The 25,371-nt window shown below is 38.5% G+C and overlaps 1 long non-coding RNA gene across 1 annotated transcript; it reads right to left on the bottom strand.

Annotated features, from left to right (window-relative positions):
- Positions 1–445: 445 nt before the first annotated feature.
- On the bottom strand, positions 446–25,371 carry LOC134807755 (uncharacterized). Its single transcript, XR_010148988.1, has 5 exons — positions 23,799–25,371; positions 20,908–21,084; positions 17,904–18,141; positions 1,246–1,368; positions 446–701 (listed from the first exon to the last, which is right to left on the bottom strand). It is a non-coding gene; the product is annotated as an uncharacterized LOC134807755 (long non-coding RNA).

The following is a 25,371-nucleotide window of genomic DNA, read 5'->3' on the forward strand; positions in this document are numbered from 1 at the left end:
TTCTCACTCTGTTGTCCGGACTGGAGTGCAGTGGCACAGTCATGGCTCACTGCAGCCTCAAACTCCTAGGTTCAAGCAATCCTCCCGCTTCAGCCTTCCAAGTAACTAGAACCAGAGGCAGGTGCCATCACACCCATCTAATATATTTTATTTTTTGTAGAGCTAGGTTCTCACTATGTTGTCCAGGCTGATGTGCTGTCTTCTTAGAATGTGTGTCTTTTCCTTGGACAAAGGAAGGCTATGTGTTGGTTGTGTACCCTTCTTTGTGGTTTCACTTGTTGGTCTTGTACAAGTGTATCTCATTTTATTGCACTTTGCTTTGTTGTATTTTGTAGATATTGTTTTTTACCAGTTGTAGGTTTGTGGCAACCTGCATCCACCAAGTCTATGGGTGCCATTTTTCCAACACCATGTGCTCATTTCGAGCCTCTATGTCACATTTGGATAATTCTCACAATTATGTTTTATTTTTTCCTACATAATGAAGGTACACTCCCGGCCCACCCTGTAGTGAGACATATGAATAATTCTGACCAATGGGCTATATGAAGAAATAAAGTGCTTAACTTTTGGGCTGAAGCATAGGAGAGTAGTCATGACAACTGGCAGCCCATGTATTCCAGATAGTACAGCTACAGGATGTTGAAGCAGCTGCATCCTGGGTCCCTAAGTCATATGTGGATCAGAGCTGCCCCAGCAACCTGCAATGGAAGTGAAGTGAGAAACTTTTGTTGTGTTAAGTCGCTGACATTTGGGAATTAAATTTTCACTGCAGCATTAGCATTAGCTAATTAGCATTAGCCTAATATGACCGACAGAAATGGAATGGGAAAAGAACAAAAAGCACATGTCTGTTTCCTCCTGCCCATTTTTAAGGAGATTTTAAGGAAGTCTCACTCAACATCAATAATTTATTTTATTAGGCAGAGATGTGTTATAAGGCCACCCCTATCTGCATGGAAGGCTAAGAAATATCATTTTTTAACATGACATATACTTCATCCACTATTATTAGTCAAGAAAAATAGAAGGATAACTATCGGGCAGGCAACTAGCATGGTTTGCCACAATCTACCCCCTTGGTTACCTGTCATTCAGATGTACCCTTATTTCTAGTGATATGGAAATAAGGCTTGTACCAGCTCACAAATGCCAGCTGTTAAAATTTCAGACATTTTGTGAGTTGATTGTTAGAGATAGCCATTATTAAGAATTAATATATAAGGTAGGCATGATGGTGCACACCTGTAATTCCAGCTACTCAAGAGGCTGAGGCAAGAAGATCATTTGAGCCCAGAATTTCGAGGCTGCATGAGCCATGATCACACCACTGCATTCCAGCCTGGGCAACAGAGCAAGGCCTTCTCTCTGAAAAAGTATAAATAAACAAAATTATATACATTTACAGTTAAATAAATGGCATCTAAAACAAAGGTGATATATACTCAAAATTCATGACTTCTTAATTATTTTACCACATTTTTCTATTATCTGTGATCTTGAAGTTGCATGTGTCATATCTGTATAATGGAGATACTTCAAAGTGATGTGATAAAATGCATTTGATCCAATTCCACCTTCATTGACATCATGTTGGTATCTTGAAATCAGCCATGGTGGGAGTATTTACACCACAGGATTCAGCAAATACTCTAAATCAGGGCTTGATCTTTCTGTTTATTAATTGTCTAGCCTTAATCATAAAGAAAATATTACTAATGTAAATTAAACTAAAAGTATATTATGACAATAGCCTCTATATGGTAAGTAGCACCAAAAATCGAGGAAACATTATTTCAGTATTTGACAACTAGGATCTGAAAAAAGTTGCTTTCATCATTGAATAAATAAATTCTGACATACTCTTCATTACATCTTCATTGCTTCATTTTCATCTTACTCATAAAAACAAACATATCAACCATCATTCATGTGGGAATTACACTTATTTGCAATTTTTTTGTCAAAAAACACATTCTGTAAGAATCAATTGGTCATAAGGAGTTTACAATAAAGAGTACTGTATATATTACTATTATTATTTGTAAGTTATGAGATACACATCGTTTATATCAGCAACATTTATAATAAATATATAGCGTGTGTGTGTGTGTGTGTGTGTTCTACACAATCCTATCTCAGCTGGTTGTTAAGCATTTATCAGAGCCCAAGTTTCTTTCCAAAGAACATTCCAAGTAAGATAACCTCAAAGGCTCTTGCATTTCTTGCATCCAGCTTAAAATGTAGGTACTGTGGGAGATATGCAGTCTTTCCATCAGATACAAATGGAAAGTTGTTTGTTTGTTTGTTTGGTTTGTTATGGGTCTGCTAGCCTATAAACCAAAGGAAAATCGGTCTGCCCTCCATGTACAATAGTGGAGAAGAAGCAGGACTACCATAATAAGCGCCCATTTGGAAAAGAGGCTGGAAAGTGCACAGTCATCAGTTATTAAAGCACACAGTCATCATAGAAATTAGGCCATTCTGCTTGACAAGAGTAGCAAAGGCTTCCTATCTTGCCATGGGTAAGTTCCCTGGTTGGCCTATCTGGCTGAATTTGTTTATTCTCTCTGGAAGGATCTACCAGAGTCCCTCTTCCCCTCCCCTTCTGGCTCTCCCCTCCGATGTTGCTTGGTAAAGATGCTCTTCCTAGGGCTACACAGCATTCAAAACCAACTTGCTATTGGTGTGCTTTTAGTAACCAGGGACTATTTTAGGGGTTTACTAATCATAGAGAATCTGGGGACAGTCTTAGGGAGAAGAAACTTCCTTGGAAATATAGTTCCCTTTAAACTTAGAACAGTTTTGCTTTATTTGCTCCTGGTAAAGTCCGCATTTAAAAATAACAGTCAGCTGGGCGCAGTGGCTCATGCCTGTAATCCCAGCACTTTGGCAGGCCAAGGCAGGTGGATCATTTGAGGTCAGGAGTTCAAGATCACCCTTGTCAACATGGTGAAACCCCGCCTCTACTAAAAATACCAAAATTAGCCAGGCATGGTGGCGGGCGTCTGTAATAATCCCAGCTACTTGGGAGGCTGAGGCAGGAGAATCACTTGAACCCAGGAGGCGGAGGTTGCAATTAGCAGAGACCGCGCCATTGCACTCCAGCCTGGGCAACAAAAGTGAAACTCCATCTCAAAAAAAAAAAAAAAAAAAAAAAAAAAGTAAACAATAATAATAATAATAGTCAAAGATGTTATCCAGATATGGATTTCAAGCCTGAGGAACCTCCTCTTTCATGTTCACGACGCCATGCTCTGCCCTTCTTTCTTGCCCTGGATTCGATGGCTGTTGTCCAGAAGCAGTTAGAAACAATCAGTTCCCAGGGGGAAGCAACATCCCGGATCCCATCACTACTGGCAGGCTTTGTGCCTTCTTCCAGTGGAGCACCAGTATGTAGGCTACCATTTGTCAATCCTCATTCATAATTGCTTCAAGTTTGAAGGACAGAACCAATTGCCTTCAGGACTCTTTTCACCATAACTTGTAGACAAAAGTTAGGGAAAGATTCTTCAGAAAATAAAGGTGTTTCGGCTGGGCATGGTGGCTCACGCCTGTAATCCCAGCACTTTGGGAGGCCGAGGTGGGTGGATCACTTGAGGTCGGGAGTTCGAGACTAGCCTGGACAACATGAGGAACCCTGTCTCTACTAAAAATACAAAAATTAGGCCAGGCATGGTGGCAGGTGCCTGTAATCCCAGCTACTTGGGAGGCTGAAGCAAGAGAATTGCTGGAACCTGGGAGGCAGAGGTTGCAGTGAGCCGAGATCATGCCACTGCACTCCAGTCTGGGAGACAGAGTGAGGCTCCATCTCAAAAATAAATAAATAAATAAAAATAAAGATGGGGCATTTCTTCCCTTCTCTGCTTGTAGCTCAAGTAGTTCTAGTCTGGTGTCATCTCTTCAGTCAGATTTGGCTGAAGGTAGTAGAGCTAGTACATACCCATATATAAAATCTTTGCCATCATTTCTCCTTATCGTATAACCTCATTTAGCCGATTACCTGCATTACCAGTAAAGCAGGCAGCATTTAAATCAAATGTTCTGCCACTACTTAACAAATATCACCAGCTTTCTGACTTAAAGTCTCTAGGTGCTTATTACCCAAAGCCCCATTTCTATTTCTCCCACAATTTCAGTTTCACATTTTAGGATTACTGAAAGCATCCCCCTTCGAGATACCAAATTTTGTTATCAGTTTGATATTATATTTAGCTCTGAAAGGTAGAAAATGGAACAATAGTAGTTTGAACACATTAATGATTTTGTTTTTTCCACAAAATCAGAAGCCTAGATTCAGATCATCCAAGCTGGTGCAGCACTTCACCGCTGCGTCAAGTTCTTGCTCCACCTCCAGCATTATGTCTGTCATCAGAAGGTGAAAGGCAGAATACGAGGGGTATACAGAGAACTGATCTAGTCCCTGTAGAGCATTACTGAAACCCCCTCATTCAAAATAATAGTGATAATAATGAATAACAAAAATTGTAATTTCTGGTAAAATGTATCAAGATATCACCATAAGAGGAAATCTGATAAAGCTACACTCAGATACATTAAATTCAGATTTTTCTGTAACTAAGTGTTAATTATCTTTTTACTATAACTGGAATAATTTCCAGAGAAATCTCTGCATTCAGTTGCCAAGGGCAACACTAATGTCAAATTTTTGACTTTGGTAACCACAGTAGAACTTTTATAAGGTGGGTTATAAAAACCAAAATTATCTATTGATGATTGGATAAGAGACCTGATTCAACTTCATGGTCTTATAGCAATTTCTGCATTTTATAAATTCAAAAAGAACTGCCCAGCTGGGATGCAGTAATTTCATTTTCTCTAAAATATCAGTGTAATCACATAAAAGGGAAAATGGCCCCAGGAGAAGTTCTCTTGCTATTAGCAGTAACATATATAAAACTCTTCTCAGAAAAGGGCTGTTAATCATGTCTTGCAAAGGGCCCTAAAAAGTCATTTATGCCATCTTGGGTGGATAAATGAGTATTCTAACCTTAAAAATATATCCAAGGAAGAAGTTTCAAACTCTTCTTCTGTTGGCTTAATTATTACGGGCACTGCCTTGGAGCGATGTTAAAAAACATTGATGATGCAATTCTTTCAACAGGTATTTATTGAGCATCTACTGTGTTTATAACATAGTAAGAGAAACAGTGAAATATGAGATATGGTCTTTCACGGCAAAGAGATTATAATGTAGTTGAAGAAATAAAACATGAAGAAGGAAGAATTTGCCACAGAGAAAGGTATGAAATGACCTAAAAAGAAATCCTGAAGAAAGGTGACTCTGTTGGGCTTTCATAATCAGAATTTGGAGCATGAATCTCAGGAGAGAGAACATTCCCATGCATCCAGTTTTTATCAAGTTCTCCCCAACTCTCACCCCTGGCACTCAGGAGAGAGAACATTCCCATGCATCCAGTTTTTATCAAGTTCTCCCCAACTCTCACCCCTGGCACTCAGGAGAGAGAACATTCCCATGCATCCAGTTTTTATCAAGTTCTCCCCAACTCTCACCCCTGGCACTCAGGAGAGAGAACATTCCCATGCATCCAGTTTTTATCAAGTTCTCCCCAACTCTCACCCCTGGCACTCAGGAGAGAGAACATTCCCATGCATCCAGTTTTTATCAAGTTCTCCCCAACTCTCACCCCTGGCACTCAGGAGAGAGAACATTCCCATGCATCCAGTTTTTATCAAGTTCTCCCTAACTCTCACCCCTGGCACCTGTCTTACCCCTACTTACTTTTTGTCTCATTTCTTGCCTTGGTTCAAGCCTCTGTGGTTTTCCACCTAAACTATTATGATAGATACTGAATTTCCCTCAATTTCTCGGTTTTTAACCACCAAAGTCTTTAGCAACCCGTACTCATCACTACAAGACAGTGATCTTTAAAATATTGATATGATGGCTTTTTCCAGGCCTGGGATTAGGGGAAGACAAAGGAAGCACTTGCCTTGAGTATAAAATTTAGGTGGCCTTAGAAAACTCAGTAACTAAGATGACTAACTTTTTAATGAAACATTTTTTAAAAATCAGAATTAATGCAAAAGATCCGTGATGAACAAAATGTCAAAATTTTAAATAAAAATAAGATCTGACAGTGCTGTGCCAAGCCATATTGGAGCCTGAGACAAAAGTAAAAATGTATGTTCCTAGAGCCATGTTTTTATGTGTTTTTAAAATGGTTGTTTTCCAGAATATTAAAGTAACTGAAAAAATATTGAAAAGTTGAAAAATAAGTATATTAGAACTCAACATTATTTTATCCAAATATTTTATTTTTAATAAAAAACATTATAATTTTAATGCTTTGGTTTTAATAAAAACAAAGTCATCAATTCAACAATTTTTTTTTTTTTTGAGACAGAGTCTCCCTCTGTCACCCAGGCTGGAGTGCAGTGGTGCGATCTCGGCTCACTGCAACCTCTGCCTCCCGGGTTCAAGCAATTATCCTGCCTCAGCCTCCTGAGTAGCTGGGATTACAGGTGGGCGCCACCACGCCAGACTAATTTTTGTATTTTTAGTAGAGATGGGGTTTCACCATGTTGGTCAGGTTGGTCTCAAAATCCTGACCTCATGATCTGCCTGCCTTGGCCTCCCAAAATGCAGGGATTACAGGCGTGAGCCACTGTGCCCAGCCAACAATATTTTTAAAATGTCTTTCTTGCCTTGATGCCTTTGCTCATAGTACTACTTCTGCCTGGAGTGCCCTTGCCCAAATGTATATCAGGCAGATGATTATACATTTTCCAGAAATAAGCTTTTCCTGAACCACCCTCCCCTCCCCTTTATTCCCCAAATCAGGCAGAATAGACCATTTTTCCTTTGTGGTTTTCACTGTAGTCTGTACTTACCTCTATCAAAGAACCAGTGGCATTTCAGACATATATTTTATTATTTGCCCTTTCTAAAATAGGACTACCTTATATACACCATGGAATACTATGCAGCCATAAAAAGGAACGAGATCATGTCCTTTGCAGGGACATGGATGGAGCTGGAAGCCATTATCCTCAGCAAACTGACAAAGGAACAGAAAACCAAACACTGCATGTTCTCACTTATAAGTGGGAGCTAAACAATGAGAACACATGGACACAGGGAGGGGAACAGCACACACTGCAGCCTGTCACAGGGGTTGGCGATGGCAGAGGGAGGGCATCAGGATAAAGAGCTAATGCATGTGGGGCTTAATACCTAGGTGATAGGTTGATAGGTGCAGCAAATCACCATGGCACACGTTTACCTCTGTAACAAACCTACACGTCCTGCACATGTATCCTGGAACTTAATAAGATAAAATAAAATTTAAAATAAATAAATAAAAAAGGCAGGTATTGCTCTTATTCATCATGGAATCCTTGGTGACTAGTGTGATGTCTGAGACTCTGTAGGTACTTAATAATATTTGTTGAATGCCTGGATTAATGGACAAACAAGGGTGAAAAAGTGATAAATATAGTCAAAGAAAAGTAAGTAGAAAAGATTTCTTGGAAACGTAGAAGCTATTTTAGATAAAGCCAAACATTTATGTTTAAACTGCAAAAATTCATAGTGAATTACTACCAAATAGACAAGTCAATTTAATTAGTTGGTTAATTAAATACACTTAATTATTTAGCAAGGCTAATCAGTTCACCCTCTATTGAAGGACAAAAGAACTTCAGGCATGGAGACAAAATAAAAGTCTATTGTAATAGTTTGTGTCTGACATGATAAGGGTCTATAAAAAGGTTGCGGAAGAAGAAAGGAAAAGCAAAATCTGGATGAAAAGTTATGAAGAATTATTTCATTGGATTTGGTAAAGAGAAGGTGGAATGCCATGAGAAATATTTACATTGCAGTGCAATTTGTTCTTAAATTTGACATAGCTAAAGCTTCAGGCATTGTTCAAGGCCGAGGTCCTCGTCAACATCTAGGGCCATTTTATCTTTTAAGTCCTAAGGCACCATGCCATACGTAGTTCCATAAGTTTTTCATGCACCCAAAGAAGTGTGTAAGACATTACAAACAAAAAAAAATCATTGACTCCAAAAAAACAGGAAAAGAAAATTGCAGTGTTGAAATGAACAAGTGTTTGATTCAACCTCCACAGAAATGTTTGAAAGATTAAAAATATTTTATTGGCCGCACAATATTTCAAGGAAGACAGCAACATTGAAATTACAAGTGTTTAATTAAATGTCTCTGGATTGTGACATTAGGTCAACTAGTTGAGGGCAATTCCATTCAACTCATGTATATATTACATTTAATGTGGAATGAGAGCATTTTAATATGTGTAATAAAAGATAAGAGTCTCCAAAAGTAAGAGTTCATAGAGCCTATGAACTATCAAAATAACCTTGTCTATACTCCGTGATGGTTCTTATCACAATGATCATTATCTCTGTACCTCACAGGTGGATTCTGAATGGTGGGTCAATGTCCATAGGAAATGGCTCCAATTGTCTATACTGTTTTCTAAGCATCTGGACCTGAACCCTAAATGAGAATGTAAAATGAAATACCATATTCCTCATTCTATTTCTTCAAAGTTTATATTGTGTTAATTTTAAAAAAGCAAAGTTTAAAGTATGTTTCAGGCTGGGCACAGTGGCTCATGCCTGTAATCCCAGCACTTTAAGAGGCTGAGGTGGGTAGAACACTTGAGGTCAGGAGTTCAAGACCAGCCTGGCCAACATGGCGAAACCCTGTCTCTACTGAAAATACAAAAATGAGCCGGGAGTGGTGGCACGTGCTTGTAGTCCCAGCTACTCGAGAGGCTGCGGCAGGAGAATTGATTGAACCTGGGAAGTGGAGGTTGCAGTGAGCCGAGCTCACGCCACTGCACTCCAGCCTGGTCGACAGAGGGTGACTCTGTCTCAAAAAAAAAAAAAAAAAAAAAAAAAAAAGTATATGTTTCAATGAAAACAAGAAAACAAATGCTATTGATGGTAAATAATCACATAGTAAATGTTTCTCAGTAACTGGCATTTTCAACACAAGAGGATGAGCTGAATTTACCTGTAAGTGCTTATGCAATGCATCCTTTGCTTTTACCCTGTCAAGAATGGGGAAGCTGGATTTGGATACAATGGATGGGAGGTACACCTAGTTTGAGCTTAGTCATTATCAGAATGGTCCTTTAGATCAATAACTAAGAACATTAACCAGTTCTTTAAACTGTCTTGTAGTGTAGCTTCCACAAATTGCTGCTCCTGTGCCATTTTAAAAAGCCTGTTCCTAGGGACTTTGTCTTCAACAATGTAAACAATCAATTTACAGAGCACTGATCTTCTTCAAGTCCAGGTGAATTCTCACTGTGACAGTGGCATGTAGAGGTGGCATGAAGTACCAGGAGCAGCAGTGTCTCACTGGCGAAGGCCTGGGTCCTACCTACGGAACCTCAGCAGGTGTGACTGTTACACTGGAGAACACCAAAGGTGAGCTGCACTGTAATTCCACTGCAGTGAGCCCTTGTCTGTAGTAACTAAAGTCACCTCTGGTAATAGCTATTTATACACCATTTTTCAGATGAGTAAATTTTCTTTAAGCAACTGTACTGGCTGACTAGGGAAATGGAAGTTTAATTCAAAAAGAGAGAAAAAATAGGCTTTGCTTTCAAGGGGATTTGACTCTGTAAAAAATGCAATTTGTGTTTTGAACCATTTAATTCTGGTTTTCTTTTCTAAGTTATCTGAACTAAGTTAATCTTAGGCATCAAATTGTTGGAAATACTCACTTGCTTGGTTTGTTTTATGCTGTCCCCACAAAAAGCTTACATTTTCCTAAAATTCCTACTAATAGTTTGTCAGAAAGTCCATATATCCACAAACACCTGCCTTTGCTTGATATTCACTCTTTTTCTCCCTCTTACAGATCAAACAATTAAGACACAGTGATTTCCCCAAGGTCACACAGTTCTTGGGTGCTAAAGCTTTTACTAGACGTTCTATTTTGTGGCTCCGGTCAAAGGATTTTTCCCACCTGGGTCTCAATGTACCCTTAGCTGTTTCTTTTATTTCTTAATTCCAGTTCTGAAAAGGCCAAATAGAACTGTTCATGTTAACATTCAACAAAAACATCTGTTACAGGCAGTTACTGACTGACTAGTAATATTCATCTTCTCTGCCAGATCTAAATTGGACCTGGGAGAATTTCCACATTTGCTGGTAAACTATTAAAGGCTCCATGTTGGGGCATTTTCCTGAGAGAAGAAATAGCTCACATATCTCTTCTTAACGCCTATGAAGAAAATTGCCCCCAGATGGGTAGACTGTGACTTCTTATGGGAAGGAAAGGAGGATTTCACAAAAAGTGGAATCTCTCTTGCTTTGGCTAAAGCGTCAACTCATTTCCCACTGCCAAATTTAGCAACGATGTACACCTGTGTCCACATAGTCTGCCTCCCCTCGTTAAAATGGACAGGCTGAATCCACTCACATCTAATGTCAGCCGTTCCACTTGTGTGCAGAATCCCTTTCTTATTCCCCAGCTCTCCTTCTGTAGCTATTCCTTTTCCCCTGCACTATTAAATTTTTCATCTCTCCTGGATCCTTCATATTAGCATACATAGAGGTTATCTCTCCCATTTAAAAACAAACTTTTATTTCATATCCTCTCTAGCCATGTCCTATTTTTCTGCTCCCTTCATCGTGAAATTCCTTCCAAAAGGTCATCTGTGCTTTCCGTTTTTCTTCACCTTTTATTCTCTTCTCAGCCCACACAAATTAGATTGCCATCACGACAGCTCTGCTGAAACCAGTCTTAACAGGGTCGCCAAAGCCTAGGGTGACCATATGTTCTTGTTTGCCCAGGACAGTCCCAGCTTACACCTATTGTCTTGGCAAAATTATTAATAACTTTTCTGTCACTCTTAAAAAACCATGGGTTGGAGTATAAATTACATGGATAAAAAATCATCCAACCAATGACCTCCATCTTGCAAATCTGACTGTCACTTCTCTGGACTTCTCTTTCTTAATCTCCCTGAAGTGCTTCTTGTGGACCTTTAAATGTTGACATACTGCCAGGCTTCCAACTCAGCTCTCTTCTCTCCTCTCCTGTCCTCTCTTGACTACCCACACTCTCCCTGTAAGTTATCGCACCCAGTCCTATGGCTTTGGGCACCATCTGTATTCTAAGAACTCATCATGAATTTGTGCCTTCTCTATGACCTCTTCTCTAAACTCCAGACGTAGCTTTTCCGCCTACTGGAGACTTCCACTTGTATGTCTAACAGGGATCTAAACTTTAACATGTCCCAAACAGAACTTTTATTTTCCCTCCATCCTTTACTTTTTCTTCCCTAGTGCCCCCATTCTCAGCCGCCAGGTCAAATACTGTGTCATCCTGTTAGTTCTCACTTTTCTTCACAACCCATATCCAATCTTAAGTCAATTAATCTTTAATTGACTGCTTCAAAACCTATCATCCACCTGAGTATTCTCCATCTCTCCTCGCATCCCCACAGTCCCGGTCACTCTCCATCCTTACTAGGACTACCAACAGTCTTCCTGTGTCTATTCCTGCTCCTCCACAGAGCAGCCAGAGTAATACTTTCCAATTGTGTATCAGATTATGTTGCTCTTCAGATCATGCCCTCCAGAGACATCCCATAGAGCAATGAGAATAAAATCTAGACTTCCTCCCATTACTTAGAAGGCCCTGGTTTCCTCTGTGTCTTTGATCTCATTTTTAATCATTCTCTCCTTGCTCTCTCTGCTCTGTCCATGCAAATGGCCTTTGTGCTGCAACTCAAACACACCAAGCTTCTTCCTGTCTCGGAACCTCTGACATTGAGGTCCCCTCCACCTGAAAAACTCTTCTCTGGGCCCCCTAATGGCTTTGCTCTCTCACTTCCTTCAGTTCTGACTCCCCAGCTATTATAGCACCCCCATCACTCTCAACTCACTCACAAGGCTTCATTTTTCCTTCTAGCACTGATGATTCCTCCAAATTGTACTACCTTTTTATATGCCTATTTTCTATCCTCCCCATCATAATGTAAGAACAAGGAATAGAACAAGGGGTCCTATCTGTGTTATTAATCCCAATATTCAGAGTATCTAATTTACTATGACTATATATTAGATGCTTAACCAACATTTTCTGAAGGAATGAGTCACCCAGTTTTCAACTGAGTGAATTTTGAACAGTCCTCACTTCATCAAGTATCTGCTCCCTTCGGAATTTGTGGACTATTTTGTTTCATTGTCTTCATTTTTTAGATCTGTCTAGTTGAATGATACTCCCACAGCCTGTAAACTCCCAGAAGGCAATGATTGAGGGAGCCAATTAATCTAATTTAGCCTCCAAAGAGCTGCACATCAGGGTGCCTGACTTTCTTGTGTCCGTTTTAGACAGGCAAACATATCCATGTGACTGTAAAGACAATAGTGAAGGTCTCATATCTCAACAGCTCTAGACTCTCTTCCCTGCTAGTTTCTTGTTCAATCTCCATATAAATCTGAATTGGGTTTCACATCTGATTCTAAATCTACCTTTAGGTGAGGGTTGGAGTTGGAGATAGAGTGAAAAATACACGTCTACTCCCCCAACTCCCAAGAGAGATGAAAACATACTGAAACTGTCATAAGAAGAATAGTCAAGAGTATATATTAAATCATTTATGTATGTCACATGTGGAAAAATAAAAATAACTATCTTAAACCAATAGAAATAGCTATCATAACTACATCTAAGCAATCAATATCTCCTTCTCATCTTCAATTTTTGATATGGGAACCTGTTTCCCTGAGGGCTAGATGCTCAGTTCTCCCAAATGAACACTTAATTCTCCCGTGTGCCTTGCTCTAGACCACCTCTCTTAGTGGTTTACAGGAGTGCGCTCTCTTCCTGAAAGCCCAAGGCCAAGCAGTGACCCTTTTGCTGTCACTGAAGGTGGGACAAATGAAGGTCTTTGCGGATTGTGCAGAGTCATCTGGGCACATCCAGAGCTTTGAAGTGCTTCATAATATGGTAAATATTGCAAGTCAACAGCTATCTAGATTGCAATATAAATAAGGTTGATGATGACAAAATATTTTAGTATAAAGACATCAGTTTAACTGAAGAAGTCATAGCTATCAGGCCTCACCATGACTAGGATGAAAGATCCTTCAAGACTGCCTGCCACCTCCGCCCTGATTCTACATTCCCCTCAGGAACCTTCTGGCTATTAATTTGGCTTCCCAATTATTCTGAAACCAGAAAGGAAGTGTCTTTGTGTGACTGTCCCCCAAAGTAAGTTAATAATTGGTCATGTGATCTTTGCTTTTAAAATATTTATTCCTTTTAACACAGTAATTTTATTTCCTATGACACTAATAAGCAATATGGTAAAAAAAAAAACACTTTGCATAAAAATGTTTATAACAGTATCATTTATAATGGCAAAATTTTTGGAATAACGTTATATATCTAAGAGTGGTTTAGTAAAACACTTGACTCATTCTTATATATGCTGTCATTAAAAACATATTTTAATGTCTACATAATGACATAGAAAAATGCTCACAATATAACGTTGAGAAAAAAAGAATATAAAACTGTTTAGTATGATTCAAAATTTATAAATGTTGTATGTGTGTGGAGGGTGTAAAATACTAGAAAGATACCAAAATATTAATAACGCTTGGATCAAATGATAATTTTAAAAACTATTCTTATTCTACTATATTTTTTGTTCTATCTTATATTTTTTGTAATTTCTAAATTTTGCATGAGTATATAATACTTTTTAAATCAGAAAACTATGCATAAATTTACATCTACTTAAGTAATATTTTAGCCAAAAATGATTTCCTTTCAGAGACATACCACATTTTTTCTATACGTTTTCCCCCATCAGAAAAGTACATTTATTTTGCAGAGGTCACTAAACTCTAAGTTAGTTATAAAAATCATTAAGAATGGAGTCCCTGAAAATATGCAGTTTTAAAATGTTATTTAAGTGAAGGCATAAATACCATAGTTCAGGAAACTGTAAGAATTTTCATTGTTAAGTATGATCACAGCGATGAAATAATAAAATTAAAATTCTTATTCAAAATCTAATGCCCAGATGCCTATAACTCATCAGGTGCTTGATGAGTTAATTTCCAGAAAAATGAGTAAGTAGCATGAATTGTGACATATCTATTCTCCTACCCCTCCCCCCATCTCTGAAAATATCCAGAATTTGCTTTAAAAGCTATGCAAAAATGGCAACCCCCCATACAGATAAAAAAGATCAAGGGAGGGAATGAAAGATGAAGCAGCAGATGAGATAATAGACAAGATAATTACAGAGCTTTAAAGGCCTTGGATTTATTTTTAAGATGTAAGAGCTCTATTTAGAAAAGCCCATAGCTAACTTTATGTGAATCTTGAATGAATTGTTCTGAAACATGTGAATAGTAATAAAATGAAGGAAAGAAGAGTTCACTTTGTTTTCTGTGCAATGACTATCCTGACTGTCCCCATGGCTAAGGTGGCCTGGTGACGTTCTGTCCTTTACATGAAAGGTTAATGCCACTGACTTCCCCATGGGCAGATCAGGGCTTGGGGTTTTGTAGGACAAGCTATTTGCCTCTCTCTGACTTTTCACCATGGCCCACAAAATAAAATTGCTGTGGTTTTAAAAGAATTAAGAAGCATCTTTCTGTCTCTCTCTCTTGCTTCCCAATAAAGGAATACTAACATCTCAGTTGTGAGGTCAAGAACAAACGAAACCTTTTCTGTGCTTTTGTTTTTAAGCCGGTCTGTTCTCAGATGGTACTCGCCCTTTTCTCTGGAATTTGCCCATTGGCCACATATAGCATTCTCTCCATGCATAAACCATTCTCTGCCATGCTCTGGCCTAGAGCTCTAGGCCAGAGGTCTTCTGTTTGCACTACTTTGGGTTGGATGGGCAAATAGTTACCCATGGCCTAGATGCAAGGTCTAGTGAATATGTAAAAGCTGATCTTTTGGCCTCTATCTGACTCAGTTGTCTGTTTTTAGATGGTTCCTAATTAGGAGAGAGAAAAGAGTTTGGCTACTACTTACTTCAGAGAACCCAAAAAGGCTGCATTTCCTTGAGTGGTCTTCAACTTATACTGACATGTCCACATTAGTTCAGAATGGATCTCTCACTTAGGCGACAAGATAAGGCTATATATTGCCAGTATTGCCAATCAAATGAAAGGTTGAGGTTTAGGCCACAAAATGTATTCTAATTGGTACAATTTATAGGTATAATTTATCTGAGTGCAGGGTTCTAGAAAACAAAATCTCAGCATTATTGGGAAGGACGGATTGTCTACTGATGACTTTAGGATTAGAGGAAGCACTGTGGCTTCTTGGAGAAGAGAATGAATTAGGAATTTATTTTGAAAAAAATCATTTATAAGGAATTTTAATCTGTCACAATCTAGAGTCCAAATCCGAGTGGCAATGTTAGGCATTTTCAGCAGGAGACTAATTTAGAGCCACATTCTTTGAGTGTGTGGAGATGTACTTCCTTAAGTGTAGGTAAACAATTTACCTTTAAAACTAAACAGAGTGTATTATGTCAGTCTTGGTCCTTCAGGACATAGCTGCTAGGACAGAGGTAAACAAGCAACGGTTTTATTGGCAGAACCGTCTGTGTGAGAGAAAATGGGAGACCGTATGCAAGTCTGGCACTGAGTATAGGGGAAAGAAAAAGGACAGGTTGAGTAGAAGCATCTGAGGCAGCAAGGCTCCCAGGGAGTCCTGTGTCTCCCAGGAATGAGCCTGCCTCAGTATCCCTGCCCCATGAAGCCAATGGCTGGAATCACCCTGGGAAGCATGGCCAGGCACAACTCACAGGTGTGGGGTTGAATTTTAGAAGGTCCCAGCTGGGGCCCTTGGTCAAATTGCTCCCCGTCATTGGGGCCTGCAAAGCACATTACCAAGGCCACCTGACCCAGGATTTAGTAACCAAGAGAAACAAAACTAGACTGTTTTCGAAGCTGTATTTCCACTGTAATTTGCTAACAGTACTCCACCAGTGGAATGTTTACTTACCTAGAAAGCAACTGATTGAGAAAATCACTATTTTTGATATGTCATGTACATAACTGAGAAACAGTCAAAGGAAAACAATTTGCTAATGAACAAGACAAGCTCAAGGGGTATTCAGAATTTGCCAAGAATCATTCCATACTGTTTTTTTCATCAGGGACAGTGTTTGCTCTGAATACTAGGTCTATTACCTGCTAAATTTCTGAATTCCCAATATGTGGTGAGTGTGTATGCGTGTGTGTGTGTGTGTGTGAGAGACAGAGTGCATGTGTGTATGTGTGAGAGAGTGCGTGTGTGTGAGAGAGAAAGAGAGAGAGAGATGCGTGGTGTAAGAGAACTGAGGAGAGAAGCAGAGAGAGATTTGAGATCCCTAGAGCTCAAACACATGTCAGTGTTCAGTCAATAGCTAGCTGGCACATGTGGAGCTAAATTTAAACATATGTTTTTGGTTTAAAAAACCTTGTCCTGACTGCCAGAGGAAGAGAGGGGTCTTAAAGTTTGCTTTTAACCATCCTGAATTTATAATAGGGTGTTCATATGAAGCCAAACATAATAAAATACATTTATCAGAAACACATTTATGTTTGTACCAGAAGAATAGGGTCATAATAATCTATCTAAAAGTTTTATGGGGGATTATTCTAGGCACTTATTTTTCAAAGCTTTTGCATATTTCACATAAGCCTGTGTAATGTAATTTTTATAATGGTTCCTCAGATATATCATTTTTACTATCACCAAGATCTTTTTTCATCTGAGTGAATGAGGATGAGGTGATGTTTCTTTGTCGTAAAGTTGAGGATCTGAAATGGTTATAGGGTACAGCCTCATCAAATCTCTTGATTTTGCCATGCAATGGGATGGGGCACAAGTGTTCTCTAAAACAGGTATGCTAGCTACATAGTCCTGTCCACATAGAGTCACTTTCTGATCACCAAGGTAATCCAAGAGCAGAATATTTGGTCTTCAGAACTTTTCACCCTCATTTAATAGCTGTTTCTCAGTTGTGTGCCAGCATTATGCCCTTCACTTCACTTGATGAAAAACATTTAAAAGTGGCTATGTGAAACATACTGTTTCATATTGCAGGGATATTGTTGAGGCCATTGTCTATTATATTAAAATATCCTCTCCTTGGAGAAATTTCTTCCATCTCAATTCTTGGAAATATTGTTTTTTTCCAGCGTACCTGACAAATGCTTCCTTCTAGGCACTTTGAGTCTTGATTCTGATCATGCTTTTCTCTTCACTTTGGCCAATGGGAATCTCAAAGGCAAATTCACAACTAAACTTTAATCATTGTGCAGACATCTTAGTGCACATGTCTGTGTCTAAAATTTACCCATTTTCTACTCTAGAAGAGTTATTTGTTATTTTAACTTAACATGTTTGTCTGCAGTCCATAGCGATTAACTTTTGGAAAAAATATATGGTGTAAGTACAACAAATGTAAATTTTCTGGAGTTTTACAGTAACTGTAAAATCAAATCTAATTCATTTCAGATCCCCAAGAGCCTTTCTTCTTTTTCTTATGATCTCTAGGACTGAAAATGACACTGTAGCTCATCTCCTAGAAGAAGGCAGTTAATCAGCAACACAGCATCTTGTGAGGGATCACATTTCTGTTTTACTGAAATGAGACTGTGAGCTGATTTTGACAATAGATATACTGACGCATTCCATGAGTGCATGCTCGTGTGTGTATGTGAATAACAGAAGATTTTGAGATCCACCAGAAGATAAACAAAGAAAATGGTGACATTTCACCTGGTTTCCCTCTCCTGCCTCTCCCTCCATAATTTTTTGGTCTTCCAGAGCTGAGTCACATTGACAAGTTCAATTCTCTCTAAAAGCACATCTCTTGCCCTTGCATTGCCGCTGACTCACGTACCTGAAATCTTTCCTTTGTGTGGAACGTACTTTTACTTTTGAACTCTAACCTGTTCCTTCATTGCCCTTCCCAGCTTGGTTTTCTTCCTAGTTTTCTTCTGTTCTTCACCGCCTTCAACAGTGAGCAAAGTAACATCTGATGCTCTTGTTACACAGCTTTCTTTTTTAGAGGCCATTACAAACTTACAGAGATAAAAATAACAATATGAAGGATGTATTGTGCAAATCTTTTTAAAAGCCTGCAAAACAGCAGAAAGAAATCAATTAGAATTGCCATGGCAACTACCAACAATTTTATATGCAAGAACGAAATAAAATAAGAAAAGTAACAAAATAGAAAATGCATAAACCGATTCAAATACCATGAAGTGTTTATGAAGTAAACACTGTAGAGTGAAGCTACATGAAAATAGATTTCATTAAGGTAAATGAAACATAGTTTAACTCTTCATTACAAATGAGCGAGGTATAGATCATGAAATAAACTATTATTGATAAACTCTTAATGATATAGTTTTTTAGTTAAAACAATTTTTGGAAAACAAGTTTAGACAGATCAGAAGAGTACATTAAAATGTATAAAGTGCAATTAAGAATAACATTTTTTCTAAGCATATATTTCTTCTAATAATACTTAAAGCTCATATATTAAATTTGATAGCTAGAGGTAAATTAAAGAAGTGGGACAGGATATGTAACTAAAATACCTGATGGAAATTAGAAAAGAACAGAATTCTAGGACATGAGTGCTCTGGATTTCTGTCCTCACCTTCTAGAGTTAAGGTATCGACTTCCTCATCCTAAATCAGTGATTCTCAATCCTGCCTGCACATAAAAATCACCTGGGTTATCCAGATCTATGTATCCCGATATTACAATGTCTGGAACCCATACCAAATCTATTACATTAGAATGTCTGAGGGTGTAATCTGGTCATTTGCATTTTTAAGGCTTTCACAGGATTATATATGCAGCTAGTGTTGGGAACCAGGGCTGAATCTATACCTTAGCCTGCCTGCACTCTTACCTACTACCTACGGTATTACCAGGAAATTCAGTATCTCTCTGTTTGGATTCCTTTGTGTGGTAGGCAGAATAGAGGCCCTCCCAGTAGATGTGTTTCCTATACCCTGGAACCTGTGAATATTAGATTTCATGGCAAAGGAGAATTAAGATTGCACATGACATTAAGATTGGCAACCAGCTGACCTAAAAATGGGAGAAATATCCAAGTGAGCTCAATATAATCAAAAGGGTTCTTATGAGTGGAAGAGAGAGGCAGAAGAAAAAGAACCAAAGGCAGCAGTGTAAGAAGGACTCAGCCTCACTGCTGAAGGAAGGGGTCACCAGCCAAAATATGTGGGCAGTCCTCAATTGCTGCAAAGGGAAACAAACAGATTCGCCTCTAGAGTCTCCAGAGGGATGTGGCCCTGACTACACCTCTATTTTAGCCCTGTGAGACCCAGTTCAATCTTCAAACCTACAGAACTGTAAGATAATAAATTTGTATCGTTTTAAGCCACTAAGTTTGTGGTAACTGGTTATAGCAGCAACAGAAAACAGATACATCTTGTCTCCATAAATTATCCCCAAAATCCTGGGTCTTACGTAGTCCAAAAATGTCAGTACAACTTAAACATCGTGTTGGTACTGCGAATCTGCCCTTTGCGGGCCCATGGAAGATTCTTGGTCACTCTAAAATACTGCCTCACTATGCAGATTCCCATTCAGGCCTCTGCAGTCCTTTCAGAGATGTAGCTCCCTCCATATTAATCACAGCCAAAAGTTCCCTATAGTTTTTCTTCTTCAGCTTTTCCAATGGCCTCTCTTCCTTTCAGGAATCTATAGTCAGGATTTATATAACTTTCACTTTTCCAACCTAAAGCGTAAGTTGCCTGATGATACCTTCTTTTCAGGGTGAAAGACAACTTGTTTCAAGAGGCAGCTTCTATGTTGCCTGTCCCCCGTAATTGCTGGGTACACTGGCCTTCTTACCATTACCGCAGGGCCACGTGTCCTGCACCTACCTCGGGAAGTAGAGTTCACTTCAGTGGTGCCAGGACTTCCTCTTAACCCTTCCTCCCAAATGTGAGTTCCAAAGTTGATTATCTGGCATGTCCCTTCTCATATGGAGTCAAAAACACAAATCAATTCATCTCCAGGAGAGCATTCTATCATATGGGATCTCCCACTCTAACTTGAGAATCACATAGGCTCACAATTAATGTGAGGAAACCACAGTTAAACTGTTCCTATTTTTCACAGGATCTTTTGGATCCTAAACAATGCTTATATGTCTGCCAGCCTGGGATGAGCTAGAGAAGTAGTGGAAGGACTATCAAAACTAAAGAAAGACATCACCACCATTGAAGACATTACTCAGAAAATAACACTGATGATTCCAATGTGCCATTGTGGCATCCTGTGTATGATGGTAATCTCAACTTTCGCCTAGTCACTACACTGGCGTTCATCTCCATCCATACTACCATTCAAAACTCTGTGAAGAAACACTTGATATTCACTGTTAATGGCGATGTGCAAGACTATACCTCAAATTTCATTGTTCTTACCACTTTGCTTTCCTCTAGAGAGAAAGCACCAGGTGTACCTCTAATTCTGTCCTAACACAGGGATAGCTGTGTGTTCAAGTATAATGATGCTATTTTATAGTTGCCCCTACCCTGAAATAAAACATAATCAGTAAGGAATTCTTGAAAGCCTGTAAGTGGAAATAGCAGAGTGGACGTGTCGATATAGTATATGAGGAGCACCTGGTAGAAGGGCAGTGGGGTGGGAGGGGGGAATGGGAAAGAGGGAGACAGCAAAATTATAAGCGAGACTGATTGAGTGCAAGCTAGTGAAAGCATGAAATTTATGTTTATTATTCCTTTCATTTTAAGTTCCAGAATCAGGGATTTTGTTGTGGGTAGAAACTGTACTTGGTTGTGGTATGTAAATTACATTTCAATAGAGCAGTTAATTTTTCAAATGGCACTGGGTACCTGTTTCAGCTTTAGATCCAGTGTTTCCTGTAGGTTGAGAGGTGTCCTGGAATCCCAATCCAATTTCAGGAGAAAGAGGCAGCTTAATGAGACTGGAGGAGTGGATGCATTCTGTTCTTTATTCCTGTCACTTCAGCCAAGTGATATGCACTACTGTTTAATTTAATCCACTGTCTCCTAGAACAGGCAAAGCTTATTTAATGTCATGCAAAGTGTTTACCAATGCAGGAATCAGCTTCAAAAGTGAATATTTTAAAGTCCCTAATGGGCCCTGCTTAGAACTAAAGGTTATGAAGGAAAGCATTTTATTTTGATTTTCTCTTCAATATTGAGGGGGCTAATAAAGGTAAATGTTGTGATGCAGATAAATTAGAATCCTGAGTGTCTTTGTAAAGCCAACAGAAAACATGGAGTCCTTGTGGGGAAAATTACGCAAGTAGGTTATGAGCTCTGGACTACTCTAAATGAATAAATAGTGTGCTGGGGAGACTGTATACACATAATACATGTTGGGAAGTTCAACATATGTTCTGTATAATGATTGGTAAATATATAAGACTATAACAACAACAACAGCAACAACAATTCAAAGAGAAACATATACACATGCTTTCCTACAGTTAGCAGATTAAAAACATAAGTCTAATTGTTCTTTTTTTTTTTTTCTTTTTTGTGGTTTTTATGTTGACATCACGAAAATACATTGCAGTGATTTTGGTCCTAGTCAGGCCTCAGTTTGGGGGCCAGCTCTACCACAAACCAGCTTTTTGAACTTTTTGACCCTGGGTAAGTTATTTTCTCTCTCTAAATCCCTGTTTTCTTATAAGCTTAAAAGTCTGAAATAAAAAATACCATAAGTAGTTATTGGGAATAAATAATATATGTAATAAAAGTATGAATAAAAAAATACCATGAGTAGTTATTGGGAAGAAATAATGTATGCAAGGTACCTTGTAGATAATTGGTGCTTATTAAATGTTAGTCTCCGCTCTTCCCTTTAATAAGCCTGTTATGCCTAATAACAACTGGAAGTCAGTCTTTGGTAAAAATATGAAAGGAACAGAGAGGAATGAAAGAATTTGAATGGGCCAGGAATGTAAGAGATGGTAAAGTTTCCTTAAATTGTGGGGCAATCATATATTGATTTTTCTCAATATCCTTCCATTGTAGCTAATAAACTCCTTTTCATATTTGTATTTAGAGATATGGAATATCCCAGAAAAGAAAACAGGACTAAATTAAGTGCATTTAAAACGATCTTGTCTCAAGATGGTTGCCATTCAGAAAAGCAAAATAAGTAAAACCCTAAGCAGTGATGTTTGAAGTGTGGAACATAAAATCAATATAATGGTCTCAAACAGCATTTTAAAAAGTTAAATAGAGTAGAATAGAACATTTCAGAGTACACCAAATTGAATAAGGGTAAGCTTTATTCCATGAAGCTATTATTTCAGATACACACATACACCATGCATGTGTGTGTATCAGGTCACAATGTAAAAGGTATTTCTTACTGTGGGTTGTGGTAAGGAAAAAAAATATTTAAAAGCCACTGTCCAAAAGGGAAAGAAATAGCTATGTTCCTTTTCAATAAATTAGATTCTGTCTTGGCCTTGTTCAAAGAAATGGTGTCATTGCTTTTAGGGGATGTAGACTTCTATCTCAAGATTCTTGTCCTTGAGTCATCTCCAAACGATTCACATTATTTCAGATCATGATGTAGTTTTATCAATATTTCCATACATTTCATCAGGAAAATAGATAAGAAACATTGTCAAGTTGAAGTAAGAAAAAATGTAAAAGGATATTTTTATTTTCTTCAGATTCCTGATAGCTCCTCCGAAAGATAGTAACAAAAAAATATGAGACAGAAAATACCAGATAAACTCAATCTGCTTTTTTCTAAAGAATGTTTTCCGCTGGGCACGGTGGCTCAACCTGTAATTCCAGCATTTGGTGAGGGTGAGCCAGGTGGATCACGAGGTCAGGAGTTCAAGACCAGCCTGGCAAAGATGGTGAAACCCCATCTGTACTAAAAATACATAAATTAGCCGGGCATGGTCCACCTGTAATCCCAGCTACTCTGGAGGCTGAGGCAGAGAATTGCTTGAACCCGGGAGGCAGAGGTTGCAGTGAGCCGAGATTGCGCCACTGCATTCCAGCATGGGCGACAGAGCAAGACTCTGTCTCAAAAATAAAAATAAAAATAAGAATGTTTTCCTAAGTCATCCAATAGCCATACATCAATGAAAGCATTTAAGTGCATAGATAGATGTAAGATATTGCAAAGGAATTGACTCAGAAAGAGACTGGTCTTGGTTAAAAAAGAAAACAAAACAATTGGGCTACATAGGAGCTAATGCTTAATTAACTCCTACTCTGGGCCTAACATTCCATCAAGTGCTGTAACATAATTATTTTATTTAGTCCTTAAGCAAAGGCAGGTAGTATATATTCCCACTTTACAGGTGAGAAAAATGAGCCTCTGATTGGTTACTACCCCAAGACACCCCACAATCCTGAACCACATCTGTCTGCCTAATTCCAAGCCGAGATGTATCTGCTCCACTTTTTCTCGAAGCACCTGTCCTTCAAGTCCTGCTCCTTGTTTTCCTGCCTTTTTGCCCCGTGGAAACCATCCCTTCACTCCTGTTAGTGCTTCATGCTTTCTCCCCATCAGAACTTATTTTCCATATTAAGTTATTTATATCAAAATGCAGGTAATGACATTGCTTTGCCTTGCATTTGTAATAGGAATCAAACCTTCGGCTAAAGAGACTCCTCCAAGGTGGAATTTCAAACATCAGAGAAAAGGTCGAGGAAATTTTAGGGATGGGAGGTGGGGGAAGAAGAAAGGGAAAGGAGTATTTTATGATGCTTTTATATCTTACCAATGCAGTGTTGTTCATTGCATAAAAAGTTGTCCAACTTCTAATCCCCGTTCAGGATCCCCATGACTCTCCTGTGTGCTTTGCATTCCATATCTGTTCAAGTCCAGTCTGCTTTGCTTACATGCTGAGGTTTTTCTTGTTTAAAACTAAAACAAATTACAGTTAAGTAGGCCACTAAAATGTTTTTTAAACTATCAATTTGGCAGAGACCTCATTTTTTTCTGCCTCTGTAATTCCATTCTGTACACCCTCAATGAATGCACACACAAAAAGTGACTGGCAGATAGAATTTAGAATCCATGAAAAGAAGTAACCATTGTCTCCCTTCTATCAGAGTTCAGGTTCTTTATTGTAAAGTTGGTGTTTGGTCCTTAGATTTTCAGGCCACAGAAGCCCAGTTCTACCCACAAATAAAGGTACTAGGGCCCTCCTCCTTCACCTCACCAGACGTCAGGATTCTCTTTTGGTCTTAGTGGTTCTAGTTGCTCCTTAAAGGGTAGCCACATGGTGATGACTTATTAAAGATGGTTGGATGAGACAGGCATTGAGTGCAGACTGGGCAAATTCCCACACTATTAAAGTCATGTCAGTATCAGCACAGGCATCTGGGTGTAGGTTTATAACATTTCCAGTAATGCAAAGTCATGAGGACAATCTCCTATATTATCATCTGGAAACGATGTTGTCTTGCCTTTCACATTTAGGTCTATAATTCGTCTGTAATAATTAACTTACTTATGTTGTGAGGAAGAGGTAAAATTTCGTTCTTTTTTTCCATTGAATATCTCTTTGATCCAGTTCCTTCTATTGAAAAGACTATCTTTTCCCTTCCTTCCTACATTGCCTCTTTTATCCAAATTCAAGTGTCCAAATATATGTGTGTCTGTTCATTCACTCCCTCTGTCCTGCCCTGTCTGTTTGTCTAGCCTTATGCCAATGCCATACTCATTGGATATCATATAGAATAAATCCCCTGACTTTTTTATGCATCTTTAAGAAAATCTTGGCTATTTTTAGCCTTTTATATTTAAAAATAAAATTTTAGAATCAGCTTATCTAGTTCCATTAACCAATCTGTTGAGATTTTCATTGAGATTCCGTTGAATCTATATATAAATTTTGAAAGAATTATAATTTGAATAATTACATTTTCAGTTTCCAATATATATGTTCATAGGATACTTCTCCAGTTACCCAATATGTAGTTTTTTAAATCCTTCACCCCTCTCCCAACCTTCCCCTCCAAGGCCTCAAAGTCCATTGCATCATTCTTACGTCTTTGTGTTCTCTTAACTTAGCTCCCATTTATAAGTGAGAACATGTGATCTTTGTTACTGAGTTACTTCACTTAGAATAATAGCCTCCAACTCTACCCAAGTTGCTGCAAAAGACATTTCATTTCTTTTTATTGCTGAATAGTATTCCATGGTGTATATATACCACATTTTCTTTACCCACTCGTTAGTTGATGGGCACTTATCCAATCCTTTATTTTCTTTCTTGCTTTGCTACACCAGCAAGTTATGTTAAAAAGCATAATGTTGAAAAGAGAGTATATTTGCCCTCTTACTGA

Source organism: Pan troglodytes, chromosome 11 (genome assembly GCF_028858775.2).
Source record: "Pan troglodytes isolate AG18354 chromosome 11, NHGRI_mPanTro3-v2.0_pri, whole genome shotgun sequence".
In the NCBI taxonomy this organism is placed as follows: Eukaryota; Metazoa; Chordata; class Mammalia; order Primates; family Hominidae; genus Pan; species Pan troglodytes.